Raw genomic sequence first — 18,964 nt, 5'->3', positions numbered from 1 at the left:
TCAACGGCGTTTTGAACAAAATTTTTATTGTTTAATCACGCACAGGAGAAATCTCACCAGGCACTACCTTGGAGGCAAACAATGGCTGCTAATGGCAATGAGAGACAGAAGAAGTCGGCTTTTAGCTAACACTTACACTTCTACTTCTACTAACGTTTCCTACTGGAACATGCCAATGGCTGCTAATGGGGAATGACAGACAGAAGAATTCGGCTTTTAGTTAACGCGCACGCTGCGATTTTTTTATTGTTCAACAACGCACAGGAGAAATCTCCCACCGGCACCACCTTGGAGGTCAAAGCGTAAGACTTGTTACTCACTACTACGATCACGACGACTACGAGGGACGAACGGGTGCCGCCTTAAGGAGCTTCGCCCCTAAAAATTGCAGCTTTCTGCTCCTTACTGCGTGGTTTGATGGGCTCCGTAGCTATCAGGTACAGCTCGATGCGTTGCTTGAATGTCTGCCAGGACGCCGCTGCGTTGTCGCCCAATTGCAGTGCCTCGGGCGGGCGTAGTTCAGTCATTGTGGCGTCCCACTTCTGACACCATGTATCGGGCGTCTTGTAGGAAGCGTCTGCGCACGGTGGTGGACACAGAAGAAGAACGGAAACTTTATTGTCAAATCAATGAGATTTGAGTCCGGCGTCTTTTTAGTGGGCCTGGGCACCCACCGCGGACGCGGTTCCGAGACCTTGTCTCGAAGCGGCTTCCTCGGCACGCTGGACGGCCCAGAGTTGTGCTGTCAGGTTCGAGCTGAGCAGTGCGGTCTTCCAGCGCGAGCGGAGGCTGGCGGTGGAAGAGACGGATGAATCGGCACTGTTCGATTTGTCTATTAAGCCCTGACACTCCCACAACATGTGGCTAAGCGTGGCAACCTCGCCACACGAGCTGCATCTGTTTGTAGTGTAAATATCTGGATACATGGCGTGCATGAGTCTGGGGTTCCTGTACGAATCTGTTTGTAATTGTCTGTAGTGTACCGCTTGCGTCCTGTTTAGCCTATCGTGAGGGGATGGGTATACGCGTCTCTGTAACTGGTAGTGTGTCGTGATATCGTGAAACCTGGTCATACGATCCTCCCACGCCCAGATGTTTGCCGTACCCCGCGGGGGCTCTTGTTCCTCCGGTGATGCTCGGTGAGTGAGGCCTCGAGCAACACGGTGAGCCGCTTCGTTTGGGGTGCTCAGTCCGGTGTGTGCCGGTATCCACAGCAAGTGCCTTCGGTTATCGAAGTCGACCTCTCCTGGATGTACGGGATGTCGCTGTAGTATGTGGCACGCCTCTTGCGAGATGCGTCCGTTCGCAAAATTGCGAATCGCTGTTTGTGAGTCGCTGATCACGTACGTGGCCTTGGTCTGTGTGAGGGCCAGTGCTATAGCCGCTTCCTCTGCCGCTTCGGCGTGTGCAGTGTTCACGGTCACGCTCGTGAGGTACTTGCCTCGATGGCTGGTAACTGCCGCCACGAAACTCTTCCTGTCTGGATAACGGGCTGCATCTGTGAAAACCGCTTCCTTGTCGTTGGAGTAGCTTTGGTTCATGCTTTGTGCCCTGGCTTTACGCCGTCCCGTGTGGTGCTGGGGGTGCATGTTGCGAGGCAATGGCGGAACGTATATTTGCTCGCGTACTGCTCTTGGAATTTCGACCTTGATGCCATGCTGCGTGTGGTATGTTATGCCGAGTTTTTCGAGCACGTGTCGGCCCGGGCGGGTCTTGGATAGGCGCTCGAGCTGGGACATTTGTTGCGCCTCCACGAGTTCCTCGAGCGTGTTATGCAAGCCTAGTTCTAGGAGTTTGCTGGTGCTAACTCCAGGCGCAAGTCCCAACGCAAATTTGTACGTCTTGCGTATGAGGGCGTTAAGCTTGTCCTTTTCCGCAACCTTCCATTTGTGAAACGGTGCCGTGTACGTTATTTGAGAAATGGCGAAGGCTTGTATGAGTCGTATGACGCTGCCTTCGCGCATGCCCGCGTGTTTATTCGCGATGCGTCGGATGAGTTGCATCGTGCTGGTGACTTTTGCCGTTATCCTGCGCAGTGCTTCGCCATTGCCGCCGTTCTGCTCTATCATCATCCCCAGTACCCGGATCTTATTTACCGTCGGGATGGGTGAGCCGTTTGATGCTGTTAATTTGATCTCTTCTTTTTCCGAGGGGACGTAGCCCTTGGGTAGGCGCCCCTTTCTGACCGGTCTATATAGCAGCAATTCGGATTTTTCAGCCGAGCAGGTGAGTCCCGTGCCTATGAGGTAGTCTTCCACGCATTCTATTGCCTCCTGTAAGCGTTGCTCGATCGCTCCGTCACTGCCCGTTGTCGTCCAGATCGTAATATCATCCGCGTATAACGTGTGGTGCAGTCCTTCGATTTGATGTAATCGTTCGGGTAACCCTAGCAGGACTAGGTTGAAGAGCATCGGCGAGATCACCGAGCCCTGCGGGGTGCCCGAGCTCCCGATGTTGATTGGATCTGACTCTAGTTGTCCCACTCGCATGCGTGCGGTTCTTCCCGTGAGGAAGTCTCGGACGTAGTTGTACGTTCGCAGTCCGAGATTCAGCTTGTCTACTTGTCGCAATATGGCGTCGTGTCGAACGTTATCGAAGGCCTTCTTCAGGTCCAGCCCGAGGATAGCTCTCGTCGAGCGCCCAGGATTCTCTATGATTTGATGTTTCAGTTGTAGAAGGGCGTCCTGCGTGGAGAGATGTCTTCGGAACCCAATCATGGTGTGTGGTAATAGTTCGTTGTTTTCGAGGTAATCCGTAAGTCTAATGAGAAACGCATGCTCCATCAATTTGCCTACACAGGACGTGAGGGAGATAGGGCGCAGGTTCTCCAGCTGTAATTTTTTGCCGGGCTTCGGTATAAGTATGACCTGTGCTTCTTTCCATTGCTGGGGTAGCTTGCCACGCGCCCAACACTCGTTGATGTATTTTGTCAGTTTTTCTATCGATCCGTAATCGAGATTGCGCAGTGCCCTGTTCGGTATTCGATCTGGACCGGGGGCCGACTTGGTGTTGAGTTTGATGAGGGCTGCCTCGATTTCGGCAACGGAGAATTCCGCGTCCAGGGTGGTGTTGGTTTCTCCCGTGTAGTCCGGATGTACTTGCGGTGGCGTTTGGGATATGTAACGGAGTTCCGCCTCTCGTAGGAAATCTTGCTCCGTTCCCCCGTAAGCGTGTATAATTTTGTATATGCCTTGCCTATGTGTGGTCTTGGTATTGGCAGGATCTATCAGGTACCGCAGCATTTGCCACGTGCGACTCGTAGTGAGCTGACCGTCCATCTCCGCGCATTTCTCTTCCCATTGTTGTTTTTGTAGGCTAAGCGCGTGCTTTTCTATTTCTTTGTTGAGCTGCGCTATCCGTTTTCGCAGTCTTCGATTGTGTCTCTGTTGTTTCCAACGGTGCTGCAGCTGGGTTTTGGCTTCCCACATGTGCAATAACCGGGTGTCTATACTCTCGAGCCCAGCTGTCGACGGTATCGTTTGCGTCACGCGCTTGATGTCCCGCCGAAGTTGGTCGGTCCAGTGTTCTATGTCTGTGATGTCTTCGGATTGTTGCTTGTCACGATTTTTCCGTAGCTGGTTCCAATTAGTGATCTTTATTTGGCGACCGGCATTGTGTTCCTGTGGGCCGCCTTCTGCTTCTATGGAAATAATGTAGTGATCACTACCCAAGTCTTGCATGGTGTTCGTCCAAATGACTTTGCGTGTGTTGCACGTAAAGGTAAGGTCCGGCGTCGTGTCGGTGCTGACGCTATTGCCCTGCCTTGTTGGTACTGCGGGGTCAGTGACCAGCTCGAGGCCGGCGTGTTGCGCCGTTGCCCACAAATGCCTGCCTTTCGGGTGATCGTGCTTGTAACCCCACGCCGTGTGCATCGCGTTGAAGTCGCCCCCAATGAAGAGCTGTTGCCCCTTGGCGATGTCGAGTGCTCGTTTGAAGAGGACGTGGAAGCGGTGTTTGCGGCATCTGGGACTGCTGTAGACGTTCAGTACGAAGATGCTGTCGGGCGTCTTGCGTGGTGGAATTAATTCTACGAGGACGTTTTCAATGTCCCTGACATGGGTGTCGTGTTCGATAGCCGTGTGCGCTCGCTTGACCAACGTGGTGACGTTTGGTTTCTCCGCCTTGCCTGTTATTGACTGGTACCCCGAAAGTTTGGCGGGGCCGTTCGTTTCCTGCAATATGATGACGTCTGGGCGTTCGGGGATCGTTTTCAGATATTGTTGTAAGTGTGCTCGCTTGTTTCGGTAACTTCTGCAGTTCCACTGCCATATCGTGTGTTTTTGTTTCGATGGGTGTCGGGCCATGTTCACGTGGTGCTAAATGTGTGGCGCCGCTTCGCTATGCGACGTCCCCAACGTGCTGTTAGCAGCTTCTAATCTGGACAGTCTGAGGTGAACGCTCTCCAAGCTCTGCTGGATGGTACGCGTGATGGTTGCGGTAATAGTTTCCTCTAGACTGCTTAACCGACCCTCGAGTGCTTCGAGTCGCGCGTCGCGTATTGCTGCGCGCGTGCGCTTGAGACGTGCTGCCTTTAGAGGGGTGGGAGCGGGTCTGCGTTTAGTATCAGGGCCTTCTACCTCATCGTCCTCTGTGGGTTCTTCTTGTGTTTCCTGCATTGCCTGTGGATCAGTCTCGCTGTTCGCGGCGGACTGCAGTTGTTGTATGAGTTCGTCTTTTGCGCGAATCTGTGCCTGCATGTGTTCAATTTGCCTTTTCATCGTTTGCATAGCCTGTGTTAATTGAGCTATCTCCGTCTCTATCTTAGTGGGCGTTTTGCCGCCAGCCTCCGCGTTTGGTGCTCGTTTTCCCTTGACCGCATCTGCAAAGCTCACCGATTCAGCGGTCTTGGTGTCCCCCGTTGGGGTCCCTCTGGGAGTGCGACTGCGGGCCCGGCGTTTCTGATGCTGCTGGGGGCCCGGGGTGCGGCTCCGGGACCGGGAGCGGCTTTGACTGCTGGTCCTGGATCTTGAGCGGGGCTTGCCGGCGGGACCGGTGGTGGCAGCGGCCTCCGCCTCCTCGGCGGCCCTGCGTCGTTCCCATTGCCTCTTCGTCACGACGTAGGGGGTCTTGTACCTTGCGCGGCAGTTGCGATCCGCCGTCATGTGTGTGCCCCCGCACAGCTTGCATCGGGGGGAGCACTGGTGGTCGGGGCCTGGGTTAGGGGCGTCACAACCACGGCACACTTTGTCCTGAGGGTTTGGGCACACGTCCATGCGGTGACCAAGTCTTCCGCAGCAGTGACACATATCGATTTGCTTGCGATACAGGACGCAGCGAAGAAGGGCGCCGCCGTACCTGACGTAGGTGGGCACTCGCGGTCCTTCAAATGCCACTATGACGGTCGTGGTGTTACTGAGCCGTTTGGCTGCCAGGGCTTGAGGGTTGCGTGCGTGAACGATGTTGGAGTGAATTGACTTGGCGTCCTCCTCCAACGGGATGCCCTTGATTATTCCCTTCACTGTGTAGTCGGGGGCCGTCTCGTAGGCACTGACCTCGTGGCGGCGGTCGCCGACGGTGATGGCTTGTAACTGTCTGTACTTAGCGGCGTGAGTAGCGTGGGGTGTACTCACGACTATGATGTTTTGGTGGTTGTTGGAGCACACCGTGTCCTCTCCAGCTTCATGCGCAGGTATGTTGGCCGCCCGGTAAATGGCCGATGCGAGGCGCACGGTTCCGGTGGTGGCCACGTCGAGGCCTCCTCGGGGTCGTACCACGATCTTGAAATCGCTTCGTGGGAGTAGTGGCATTTTGCTGTTCCTGATAACTTGCTGCCTGACGTTACGCTGTTGTTGACGTGAACGCTGTCCGTTGCCGTCCGCTCCCTCGCCGGTGCGGGAATGGGCTCCGGTCTGGTTGTTGCTCTGCGCGTTCGCACGGTTAGCTTGGGTCTTGGATCCGATGGTGCACCAACCGGCGCCCTCCAGAAACTCTTCGGGGGAGATATCCTCCCCGTTCACTTGGACTTCCATCGTTGATGGGCGAAGCGGGCGCCCGCGTCAGAGAAAGCGCTCGGCGCGTCTCCTCGGGTGGCTGGCTAGCGTTGCGCCGAGCCGGTCGAGCGCGGGTCAAAAACCTCTCGAATTCGGCAAAAAAGTCGTTTCCCACCTTGAATTGTGGTGTCAGTAGAATCCTGGTGACTTTCCGCATGCGTTGGTGTAAACTTCATAGGATGAATAACCGAAAATCACTGGGAAATCGTTCTTGGAAGACGGAGCCGACGTGAGATGCGTCCGCTCCCTTCGGCGACCAGCGCGTTTCCTCCTGGTGGACACAAGAACACTGGTTTATTGATAGCAAAAGGAACGCTTGCGTACAGCGTTGCCAGGCGTTGCTCTATTGGTTGTACACAGTGTTGCCTTGTTGATCGCCCGTTACACTTGGCGAGTTTGTAAGACATCATGACACAACTTCAAAGCGCTAAAAAACAGGGACATACGAAAAAGAGTGGACACGACGAGCGCTAACTATGTTATATGCGAGCTTCGCGATGAATATTGTGAATATTACCATGAATACGATGAACATTTTACGATGAACATTGTGAGCTCTAATTGATGCCAGCTGAGTGTGTATGTTTGTGTGATGCTTGTACTGCCTTAACTGAAATATCGTTTGTTTGTGTTATTAACTCTTGGCTCTGACTCGGTCTTTGGACAACGGCCGGCGTTTGTTGGCACACTAAAGGACCTACTCTAAATTTTCCACGCTTCCGTGGTACGCTTCGGGAGGCCCGATACGTCAGCCCTTGGAATCGGCCCGGCGATTGCCACCCGATTAACGGGACACGTGACAGTAGAAGAAGGAAATCAATTGGAAGGGTACGAAGCGCTAGGTTACATCCGAAAGGTGACAGCCGATTCTTTTAAAAAGGTCGCGCAGTGGATTTTCCCGCTGAGTAAAAGTATAATGGAGAGCGCAACCGAGAAAGCGCTGGTACTTGAGAATTTCAACAGGAAGGAGGCTGAAGGAAAAATTCGAAAGCGCACAGTCCCGGCTTTAGATGGCGTTCCCTTCAGCCTTATTAACGAACTAGGACATAACACTAAAGAAGCACAGTTGAACGCCGTAGTCAAAGGCTTACAGGACAGGCAAATATCGTACAGGTGGCCAAAATAAAAATGAACCTAATCTAGAAAGGCAAGGGAGAAAAGGATAACATTCGTTCGTATAGACCCCTAACCATTAAATCGGTACCATACAGGTTGGCGATGCAGGCAGTGATATTAAGGATAGAAACGTGGGCAGAATATAACAATATCTTGGGAGAACTTGAAAATGGATTTCAAATCGGCAGGCGCTTATACAATAAAGTATTTGTTGTTATTCAGAGTATAGATATTATGTTACTTAACACTGGTTCGCCCTCAACTAGATTATGCCTGTTCGATTTGGTCTCCCCATCAAAAATACTTAATTGATTCATTGGAAAGACTCCAGAATAGAGCAAGCCGCTTCATTGCCAATAACTATAGTCCCCATTCCAGTATATCACAAATAAAACAGCAACTTTGACTTCCACTCTTGAACATTCGTCGCGACATTACCTTGCTGTCATTCTTTCATAAAATTACGCATTCCTCCCGATTCACCGTTACTGGTCTCCAAAAACCATATCTCACATCACGTAGACTACGCAATCATCTTAGCTATTCCCCTCTATGCGGCTCAACAAACGCGTTCAATAGGTCCGCACTCTTGGAACAGTTTCGCGTCTTGGAGCAGTTCGCCTGACCACATTGCTTCCCAGACAAGCTATGACCCACTCCGTCATATCTTACCAAGTCATTTCACAAACTTCAGCGAGTAGATGCCGAGTCCAGCGCAAAGATGCATTTTGGCAACTTTTCAACCTACACTTATCATCAGAGTAGATCTCTTCACCTGCTCATATGTTACGTTATTTATGACGTCAAATAAGCTCGTTTTGCTTGGCAGTTATGCCGCTTTGGGTCTTTTTCTTCGCGCAGGAAATGCACCGCGCTGTACTGCTACCGTGAAATGTATCGTTTTTTTTTATCTTGCCTGGTAGTATCGTTCATTTATGCAATTTTTCGAGCTGCTTTGCAAGCATATTTTTTATATGAATTCGTTTTTATTAATGTCACAGCTATGTACCCGAAGATCATTACTGGTAGCCGCTCCGTTTCTTGTGCGCAAGAAACGCACCGTTTCATTAACTGTTCCCATGCGTGTGTCTTTTGTTGAACTGTAATGCTTAACTTATTATTTTGCAATTGTTTCTTTTGCATTTTTTTCTTCATTTGATATGTTACGTACATATGTTTTGTTTATTGCTTCCCTTACTCAATGCCCGCTATGGGGCCTGTAAGGCACCTTAGCTTGAAATAAATAAATAATAAATAAATAGACATATGTAAAATTGAAAATAGGCCTTTATACGTTTCTTTTCTAGACATCACTGGGGCGTATGGCAACTTTAATCAGAAAAGTTCGTGGGATACATTGAAAGAAGTGGGCTTATGCGACGACTGTATTCAGCTTTTGAGGGAGATATACCGAGAAAATAGTTTGCGGAGAATGGGAAGGAATAAGTAGTAAAGAAAATATTAATATTAGCAAGGGGCTGAGGCAGGCATGTCCTTTGTCGCCGCTGTTATTCATGCTGTACATGGTGAATATGGAAAAAGCGCTAGAAGGTAGCAGCATTGGCGTTAATCTGTCACGCAAACAGGCCGGCGTGATGACTGAGCAGCAGCTTCCAGGTTTATTTTATGCGGAAGATATTGTCTTATTTGCGGACAGCCGAGATGATATACAGGGGCTGATGGATATATGCGAAGGGGAAGGTGAAACTCTTGGCATAGGATTTAGTGTAACGGAGTGTGAATTGATGGTATTGAATAATCTCTGTGAACAGGCGGTGTCAGTACAGGGACAAGAAATCCCGAGGGTAAGCGAATACTTGGAGTATGGGAAAATGAGAGTGATAGATACATGGAGGTGCAGGAAAAAGACCTCGGCAGAAAAAGGAAAGAGGAATGCTGCAATAATGAAGCATAGAGCGTTATGGGGATACAATAGGTACGGGGTGCTTCGAGGGTTGTGGAAGGGTGTGATGGTCCCGGGGCTTACACTGTGGTGTACATGAAGTCAGAAGTACAATCAGGACTGGATCTGAATCAAAGGACTGTGGGACGCCTTTGTTGTGCGCTCACGGGAATACAACAAATGAGGCTGAAAGGGCGATATGGGATGGGCAGGTTTTGAGGCGAGGGAAGCTCATAGCCAAATATGGTTCGAAGAGAGGCTAAGGAGTATGAAGCAGAGTAGATGGGCAGAAAAGGTGTTCCGTTATTTGTATAGGAAGAGCGTGGACACGCAGTGGATAAATAGAACTAGGAGACTCACCAGCAAGTATACGGCTGGCAGTGCAGGGGATATTGCAACAAGCAGCATTAAGGAAAAGCGAGAGAGGCGGAGATGATTTATCGGATAGCAGCGATGAAAAAAACGGCTCTGAATAACTATTGAAAAGCTAAACCGAAATAAGGAGGTAGGCATTTTATGATAATTCAAGGGGAAGTGCTTTACTGTTTGAAGCGTGGTCTGGTTGACTTACAACGCGTAATTGTAATTATGAGGCAAGAGTCACTAAAGAAGAAAAAATGTGCATGCTTTGACGGAGCTAAGCAATCGATAGAACATGTTCTGATTCGATGTTGAGATATCCACCCGGGCATGTGCTTTGGCGCGAGGCGACATGAAGCTTTGTGTTTTAGGGACAACGATGCATCTGATACAACAATGGAAACCTGAACACGTCCGCAATAGAAATAAGAGATGGTTGGAGCATTTGTGGCAGAAAAGTAGAGAGAAAGTACAAAAATAAATAGCCGGAGAAAACAGGTAATTCTGCTGTGAGGGGCATGTTGTGAGGGGCAAATGTGTTTTTTGGTTTCCGGGCCTCTGTCAAGCTGCAGACCGCAGCTTTTAGCCCTGGAACCCATTCCAAATGTATTTGGAAAAAATAAAGAATTTGAATTTGAATGCTGGGCTGTGAATTCGTTTTTTTATTCATGGTAGGATCGAATTAGACGACGTAGACAAGATATTAGGCCAACTAAGCAAAACAGAAAATAAGAGTGTTTTCTTTTTTTTTTTGTCGAGCCTGGTGGCGCACGTCATCGCCCCGTTATAAAGGAGAAGCTCATAGCATCCATCCATCCATCCATCCACGGGAAGCTGGCGTTGAACGACCGCTCGCATTACGAAGCTCACGAATTCTTGTTTTCATCCGAGTTTAATTGCATTCGTGCATCTCTGAGGCTTCAGCAGGTACGCATTCTGCATACAGTCTGTCTGGCCGTGCTACCGGTGCGATACTTGCATTCGAATTTGATAGTATTCGCGTTTTCAGGCTTTCGCAGCGACGTGATCCGCATACCTCAGTATGTCCTACTGTTGTGTACCACCGCGCTAATCGAACGGAAAGAAATCACGAACGTCTTTTTTTGTTTGCCTTTGCTAGATAAAGAAAAAACTCACACAGTGCCTTATGAATTCAGCTAAGACGACTGGAAGGCAAAAGCTATGTTTTTCTTCCCAGTCGATGTATTGAACATCGCCCTCCAAGATATTTCTGCACCTAACCTGGTTTTCTTACTGCCTCAAGGGTCGGAGGGCACTGCTAGCTTTCTGCACCTCAGCTGGTTGTGCACTCTCTCTGCAATTGGCCCATCTTTGACCAACTGAAGATGTGATCGTTGAAGTCGAATTTGAAGACCACAAAATAAACTTGAACGAAATGGTCATCCTGGAAAGTGTGACCAACTGGAGGAAAAGATTACTTACTGCTCGAGTCGAGGGAACTGCTCAGAACTAAAATCTTTCCCTCGGAGCCCTCCCCCCGGTGTATTTGCACGGACTACGCTCCGCGGCAAAGTGCGGAGTCAATGACCGCCGCGCGTGTGCCTACAAGACGCCGTTGCAACGTCGCCACAGTCCCCGCTCAGGAAGGAACCGAGCTGGTTCCGAAACGTTGGATTTTCACGTTTACGTGACAAGAGTTGGAGATAAAATACAAGTTTTCTCAGCCTATAATCGAAATGGAGAGACACAAGAAAAACGCGTTACTCGTCGCAAGTGCGGCGAGTGTCGGGTTTCTCTTGCGTGTCTCTACTTCGTTCTTTTGAGTGGGCTGCTTCACTCACGCTGCGTGATGATAGTTCCCACTATTATCAAGACGCACAACGATGTGAGACAAGAACGTAACAGTTGGCTCCTATGTGCTTCCCATTTATTTTTGCCAGATTTTACCACAATAAATCAGGGTCATTACTGTTGTGGCATAGTGGGCTTGTTGGTATATTATAAAAAATGCCGTTGGCATAACGCATCTGACGCAGGACCATACAAAAAGCGCCAACTTTTGAAGATGGGTTGATTTTCGGGTCCAGCAGCCCATATATACACTTCTCTAAGTGCATAAATAAGTACATAGTAAATTAATCAACGAATAGGTAAGAATGCAGCGCACATTGACTGGGCCATACCCAATAAGACACTATGTGACAGCTTTGTTAGTTGACAATGTATGTTCAAGGGGGCCCTGTGGCGTTTTTGCGACTGCCGTATTTAGCGCTGGCATGCGTGTAGAAATGAATGCCGATGCGAACGCAAAAACAATTAGGAAAATTGCTGTCGGAAAACTGATCTTCTTAGTCTTCAAAAACTCGAGCAGACGACGACAAGAAAGTTTCCATTTCGCATTTCACTCTACTGCTGACGTCAAAGGCCGTTTCCAATCACCGCGCGCCTCTTCAAGAGACATATGGAAGTCTCGCATCGAGGTGGCCTTCACACAGTGCCTGCCACCGCTCTTTTTGACGGCGTTGCAACCATGGCTGCGACGAACCACGTGCGTCGCCTAGCAGACGGTCCCATGGTTTGTCGTGTAGTGCACACAGTGAGTCTGGATGATCTAAAGAAATGTTGCAATGGCTTAGCTCGGCTATGCCAGGATAACGTAGCCTTAGCAAAGGTTTAGCTGATTGTTCTTAGCTTTCCTGATTGTCTAGGATTAGCTTGATTATCATGTTTACTGCTGCTCCTATGACACACACACGGTATACGCATTATGAAGCACATGTATATTTATTTTGCCAGGCAACTACTTCGGGATCTGATGAGTGAAGCTTCTCCGCTCTTCGGCGCCTCTTTGTCCATGGCTATACCACAACGCCGGTCAGAGGCGCTATCAAGCGGCTCCTCCAGCGCAGTGTCAAACGGCGGCCGCACAGCGAAGGCGAATAGCTGCGCGCGCGCCGGCGCCAATACGTCTCCCACGGCTACGACGTCACTCCTCTGGAAAACGCAGACCGGCGGTGGCGGAGTGCGCCTGAGGTGCCGGCTCCGGTGCGTGACATCACTGATCCTCGCGCTTGCGCAACACGGCTCTTGAGGAGGCATGCGAAACTGGCTCGGCTAGGCCAGTGTAGCTAACGCTACAAAGCATTGAGCGCGAGATCTTGCGACGTAGCAATGCCCTGCATGTAGTGCCGTTTCCGGACACGCCATTGTAAATGGAAAGTGCATCGCTGAGACCCGCGCGACGCGCAGATGGCTTCCAGGGAACGAAGAAAACGCTACCTCCCGATGGCGCGGAAGGCGTCGGCTGGCAAGCCTTCAGAATTTTTCTTTTCTGGTTGACAGCATTGTGCCGAACTGAGCGTTGCGTGTTTCGCAGGTGCCGGTGTGGCCGATGTCTCCCGATGCCGCAAAAGGCAAAACGCGGAAGAGTATCGTTTGATTACCGTTCCCACCAGTTACACAGCGCACGGAGCGTGCGGTCCGCTGTTTTGAAAATATACATCAGTTAGCAACAGAAGTGATTTGCTTCTGAGAAAGCATAAAAAAGGGCTTTTATTCTGTTTAGGGCTCAGACACATGGCCTAGCTACCACCATGTGAATATCACATGCCACTTGTCGCGTCAAACACACGGCGTTTGTCGTCAATTCCAATAAATATAGCCGATGTATGTCGCTGTAGTCCAAAATCAGTGCAGTTTAGCCGGTGAAATAAAATTAAAACAGCGTCGTTTTCGACGTTGCCACTTGCGCAGCGATGTCGGCGCATTACACAGTACCAGAACAAGCGTTCGAAACCACATGCTTAGTTTGTGTCACAGGGCCCCTCTAAACGGCCCGTAAACCACTCTGAGTTCAAAGACGAGAGAGCAGTTTGTTTCTCCCGTTCACTACCCTTCCTATAGGCACTATCTCCTTTCACGAGTTATTTCTTAATAAGACACGTGGGCAATATCAGCTGTGAGCGTTGAGTCTACCATGATTTTGCGCATTTCAACTACAAGTTGTTATCAGCGCTTGCGCAGCCGCACGTGCATAAAACGAAGTGAAACCAGCTGATCGAGCACGATAGTCATGCGAGACAAGGCAGAACGGGCGTGCGACTGCATGGCAAAGCAGTGCTATCTCGCTCCAGTGGTCGTTCTTGGCTGTGCAATGAGAGTTTTTAAGTTATTCTACTCGCGAGGCCTTGTAGCATCATATCTATTTTTTGTCTGGCAAGTAACGATAACAACCATATCTGGGGTTTAAGTGCAAAACCACGATATGAGGGACGCCCTTTTGGAGGACTCCAGAAATTTCGACATTTTGGTGTTAATAAGCGTGCGCTGACCACGCACATTACACTGGCCTCTACCATATCGCCTCTAGCGAAATGCGACCGCCATGGCCGGGATCAAACCCGCGACCTTCGGGACAACAGCCGAGCACCGTAGGCACTGATCCACCGTGGCGGACATCTGGAAAGTATTTTGCTGTATATTGCAAGTGCCCTAGCTGGCTAAGAAAACAAGCTTGCTTCCCCAGTCTTTCTGTTTGATCTTTCTATTTCTCGCCCATACGGCTTCTAGCGAGACGTGAGGATGCAGAAAAGTCGCGCAGTTATTAAAAGCAAGTAAAAGAGCAGCACTTTCAAAAACGTGACAATTTCCCATCATGCAGCCTAAAAGCGCGACGTCGCTAGCGCTTCTGGTTAGTGCGTCATATTTTATGTTTATTTTAACACGAAAGTGTTTTATGCCGGTGTCCACCACGGCTCCACTGACGCATTTCCGTCACGGATATGACGTTGTAAAATACAAAGACTAACATATGGCAAAGAAAAAATTCTAAGAAAAAGTTCTGTCACCGGGAGTCGAACTTACGACCTCTCGATCGCCAGCGCGAAACGACTCCGTCACAGTCGGCATGTTCTCTGCTGTGCTAACGGCGAGCTATTTATGTACACCATTCGCCGGTGGCGGTACTCAGAGATTGGCGGTACGGCGTGTTTTCGTTATCTCTAGCGAGATGGCGCGAAGGGCTCGAAGAGCGCGCTTTAAAAGTCGTCGCCCACGCGGATTAGCGCGCGCCTCGACATGGCATGGTCGCTCGTGCGGGCGCTTATCTCGTGATCTCGGTGGTTTGTACGCCTTGCGCTCTGCCTGCAAGTTTCCGTTGAGAGCACGAAGGTCACCTCGCTCACTGCAGCGGCCGCTTTTGCGAAAGGAGCGCGCGGCTCACACAGAAATAAGTTACATCTGTGACAGTTCGCGCTCATCCTGTGTATGTTCGTTCCGCGCGTCCTTTCTGCTTCAGCAGCGCATTGCAAGTTTCGAGCGGCTTGTTGTTCTTCGGGTAACATTAAAATTTGATGCTGTAGAGTTCATTCCTTCGCGCTTGGAGTGAAAGAATGCACAACAAACGCTCAACTACGTCTGTGAAGACACGTTTCACTTTCGTGTTATACCGATTCCTATGACAGAGAGATCAGCCATGTTTTTTGCTTATTGCTCCTAGTTCAACACACGATACGTAGACGGTGGTAACGATCCGCCGACTTCTTGACACATGGGTTTCTATGTGACTTTCGCTAGCAGTTTGCATATATTTGGTATGCACTAGAATAACAGAGAGCTGAGCTAGTTGGTACGTATTCATGCTAAAAGAGACAGGGCGTGCAAACACGGACACAAGAAAGAGATCAGGACACCACAAACGCCGACTAAGAACTGAAGAGACGCACAACGGCTGAAATGAAAGAAGGCACGAAAACTTACCTGCGCATGCCCATGCAACCGGCGAACCTATCTATCAATCCGGCACGCGTGGCGGTCTACGTGGAAGATAACTGTTAAGCCATTTGATTTATCGACGGTTGGCTCACGCATGCGCTACCACTATTCTCGATATGCCATGCTTCAATCATCAGGCGCGTTTCTTCATTTCTATGCCGGTACAACACTGCGCATTCATCGAATTTTTGCGTGCACTTACAGTCTCGACAGTGTAAAGATAGATTAGAAGGTGAGCCTCCTGTTAGCGATCTCTTATGTTCCAACAATGTCTGGTTAATGCATCGGCCCGTCTGTCCTACGTAGAAGCTGCCGCAGCTGAAAGGGACCTTATATACCACACTCGTACTGCAATCAGTGAACTTGTTGGTGTGTTTTACGAAACAATTATCGGTCCGCTTCTTGTCTTTTACTCGCTCATTCTTCCTCTGCACAGCGGCACAAATCTTACCTAGCTTATTGGCAGCCGTGAAAACAACATTAACGCCGTATCTACTTCCTACTTTCTTTAGCCTGTCCATGATCATGATCCATGAGGTTCCTTGAAGGTGTGGGCATTTCTACGAACGGTAGACGGGCCGCGGTGTAAATCAAAGACTAATGAAGCATAAGAGGTCGTTAAGCGGAGGGTGACCATGTTATCTGCATTTGCATTATGGATAGTGTAAGTGCACGTCAAAATTCGATGAATGCGCAATGTTCATCGAATTAATAACGGTATTCACATGACACGGTTAAGGTTGACGGTGCTTAGTGGACACTCTAGTGCCTGTGCTTTTTTATTAATGACGTATGATCCGGTAATAAATAATGTATTGTGTCAGGCTCGATGATTTTACGGTCGTTCTGAAAATGAAAGCCCCTCTGAACTTTGGTGGTTCTGATTTCTTTGCGAAAGAATGTCGAGCTAAGCGAGTTTAGCCAAGGGTAGGTAAGGAGGAGTATTAGCATGCAATCTGTGGATGATATCCATAGCGTTTTACGTAGCTAGAACAAAACATAGTTATAAAGTGGTCAACCGCAAATGACTGAAAACAAGGACATATGGTTCACCGCCATGTGGCGCTTGTTAGGCATTATTTATATTTCGCTGAACTCGTTAATTGACTAAGATCAATTATCCACAAGCTTTATTCTTGACTATAGTGCCAAGAGCGTTTCGTTATGTTATAGAGGGCATACTCAAACAATTTATCTAATTTGTTGTTGCAACCTCCATGCTGTATGTTGGTATTTGGCGGCGTTAAAAGAGCCCGTGAAGTATGAAACAAAACCACATAACTGCACTCGTGCGCCACACTACTCCAGTGTTCTTAAACGGGCTTCGAGCGAAAGAGCCGTGCGTGAAGACAGTGGCGCAATGAGTGGCCGCGGCTCTAAACTCCATCACAGAAGTTACGTTCAGCACTGTGAATGCTACAGTGCCCCATAGCCAATATTGTCACGGGGTCGTGACGTCGACGATGGCAGCAGTCGGCGTGTCGAAGATGAAACTCTTTATATGGCCTTTCCTTCGAGGTATTCGACAAGACCTTTATGTTCCGGGTCGGCTCGCTGTTGTTCGGCGAAGTCATCAGCACTTAAAGTTCCCAAGAAGCAGTCACTATACTGGTCGTTGTGTGGCGGTGGCTCAACGGGGGCACGGGACAGGCAGTCGGCGTCGGAGTGCTTTCGTCCGGACTTGTGAACGACGGTACTGTCAAATTCCTGAAGTCGCAGACTCCACCGTTCGAGGCGACATGAAGGGCCCTTGAAGTTAGCTAGCCAACACAAGGCGTGGTGGTCACTCACAACTTTGAAAGGCCTGCCGTAAAGCTGGGGGGGGGGGGACTTGATGTAGCCCAGATGACGGCAAAGCACACCTTTTCTGTTGTGGAATAGTTGGCTTCCGCCTTAGATAGTGACCGGCTTCCATAACTGACAACCATTTCTAGTCCGTCAGTCCTCTGCACTAGGACAGCTCCGACACCTACGCTGCTTGTGTCGTTGTGAATCTCCGTATCGGCGTATTCGTCGAAGTGCGCAAGTATCGGCGGCGTCTGCAGGCGCAGTTTCAGTTCTTGAAATGCTTCGACTTGTGCCGTTCCGTGGTTGAATTCCACGTCGGTTATTGTGAAGTGCGTTAGCGGCTCGGCGATCCTTGAAAATCGTTTGACGAAACGCCTGTAACAGGCACATAAGCCCAGAAATTGGCGCACGGACTTCTTGTCGGTGGGCGGCCGAAAGGCAGCGATGACAGCTGTTTTCCGCGGGTCCGGGTGAACCCCAGGCTTGCTAATCACGTGGCCCAAGAACAAGAGCTCCTCGTACGCGAAACGGCACTCTCCTGGCTTCAGGGTGAGTCCAGAGGTTTTGATTGCTTGAAGCAGAGCCTCAAGGCGTCAGAGATGCTCGTCGAAGGTTGAGGCAAACACAGCGACGTCGTCCAAGTACATGAGGCAAGTTTGCCACTTCAAGCCTGCCAGTACTGCATCCATAACGTGATGGAAAGTCGCAGGCATCGAGCAAAGACCGAAGGGCATGATCTTGAGCTCGAAGAGGCAGTCTCGTGTTATAAAGGGAGGCTTCTCTCGGTCCCTTTCGTCGACTTCGATTTGCCAGTAGCCCGCCTTGAGGTCGATCGACGAAAAGTACTTCGCGCTGTGGAGTCGATCCAGGGTGTCGTCTCTACATGGGAGCGATACACGTCCTTCTTTGTGATTTTGTTCAGGCGACGATAATCGACGCAAAAACTTAGGATTCCATCCTTCTTTTTCACTAACACAACGGGTGACGCCCACGGAGTCTGGGACGGCTGGATAATGTCGTCACGTGGCATTTCGTCGACTTGTTTCTTTACAGCCTCGCGTTCTTGCATCGAAGCTCTGTACGAGCTCTGACGGAGCGATCTGGCACTTTCCTCTGTAATGATGCGATGTTGGCGACTGGGGTCTGGTGAATTCTTGACGACGACGAAAAGCAGTCCTTGTATTGCAAGAGGAGGGTTTTGAGCCGTTCTTGCTTATGTTTGGGAAGGCTAGTATTGACGTCGAAAGCTGGTTGAGGAACTTGGTTTGTCGGAGTAGGCTCGGGAGAATCGGCGAGGGCTAAAGCATTGGTAGCTTCCACAATTTCTTTGGTGTAGGCGACCGTCGTGCCTTTGTTCACGTGCTGAAGGTTGGGAGCACCACTGTCGCTTTCCCTCCTCGTAACTCGGCTACTCCTCTTGCGACGCAAATCTCGCGGTTAATCAACTTGTGCTGGTCGCCTGCACCGAAGCCTTCCATGTCTGGTGATTTCGGAGTGCTGACGGAAATGATGACGCTGGAGCGAGGGGGAATGGTGACCTGGTCTTCCAGCACATTCAAGGCGTGCTTTCCTGGCGGAGTGTGCGGCAGTAGTGCTTTTTCTGTGGATAGTGTTATCGACTTAAATCTCAGGTCGATGACGGCACCATGAAGGCTTAAGAAGTCCATGCAGAGGATGAGATGTCTCGAGCAACGCTGCAGGGCTACGAAGTTCGCGGGATAAATCCGGTTGGTAATGGTGAGTCGTGCTGTGCAGACTCCCTACGGCGTTACTAGATGACCTCCAGCTGTCCGGATTTCGAGGCCATCTCAGGCTGTCCTAACTTTCTTCAGCTTCGTGGCGAACGGTCCACTGGTGACAGAATAGTCGGCTCCTGTGTCGACGAGAGCTGTGACGCTGTGGCCACCGATAAGAACGTCGAGGTCGCTAGTTCGTAGTCTCGCGTTGCAGTTAGGTCGTGGCGTCGGGTCACGGCTACGTCGGTTTCTTCCGCTGCTTCCCCATTGCGTCGTCAGGTGTTCTTCTGGCCGCGAATTTCGACGTCAGGACTTCGTTCGGCTTACGGCGTATTATG

Source organism: Rhipicephalus sanguineus, chromosome 2 (assembly GCF_013339695.2).
Source record: "Rhipicephalus sanguineus isolate Rsan-2018 chromosome 2, BIME_Rsan_1.4, whole genome shotgun sequence".
NCBI lineage: Eukaryota > Metazoa > Arthropoda > Arachnida > Ixodida > Ixodidae > Rhipicephalus > Rhipicephalus sanguineus.
The sequence above is the reverse complement of the archived record's forward strand: the minus strand, read 5'-3'. Positions refer to the sequence as shown.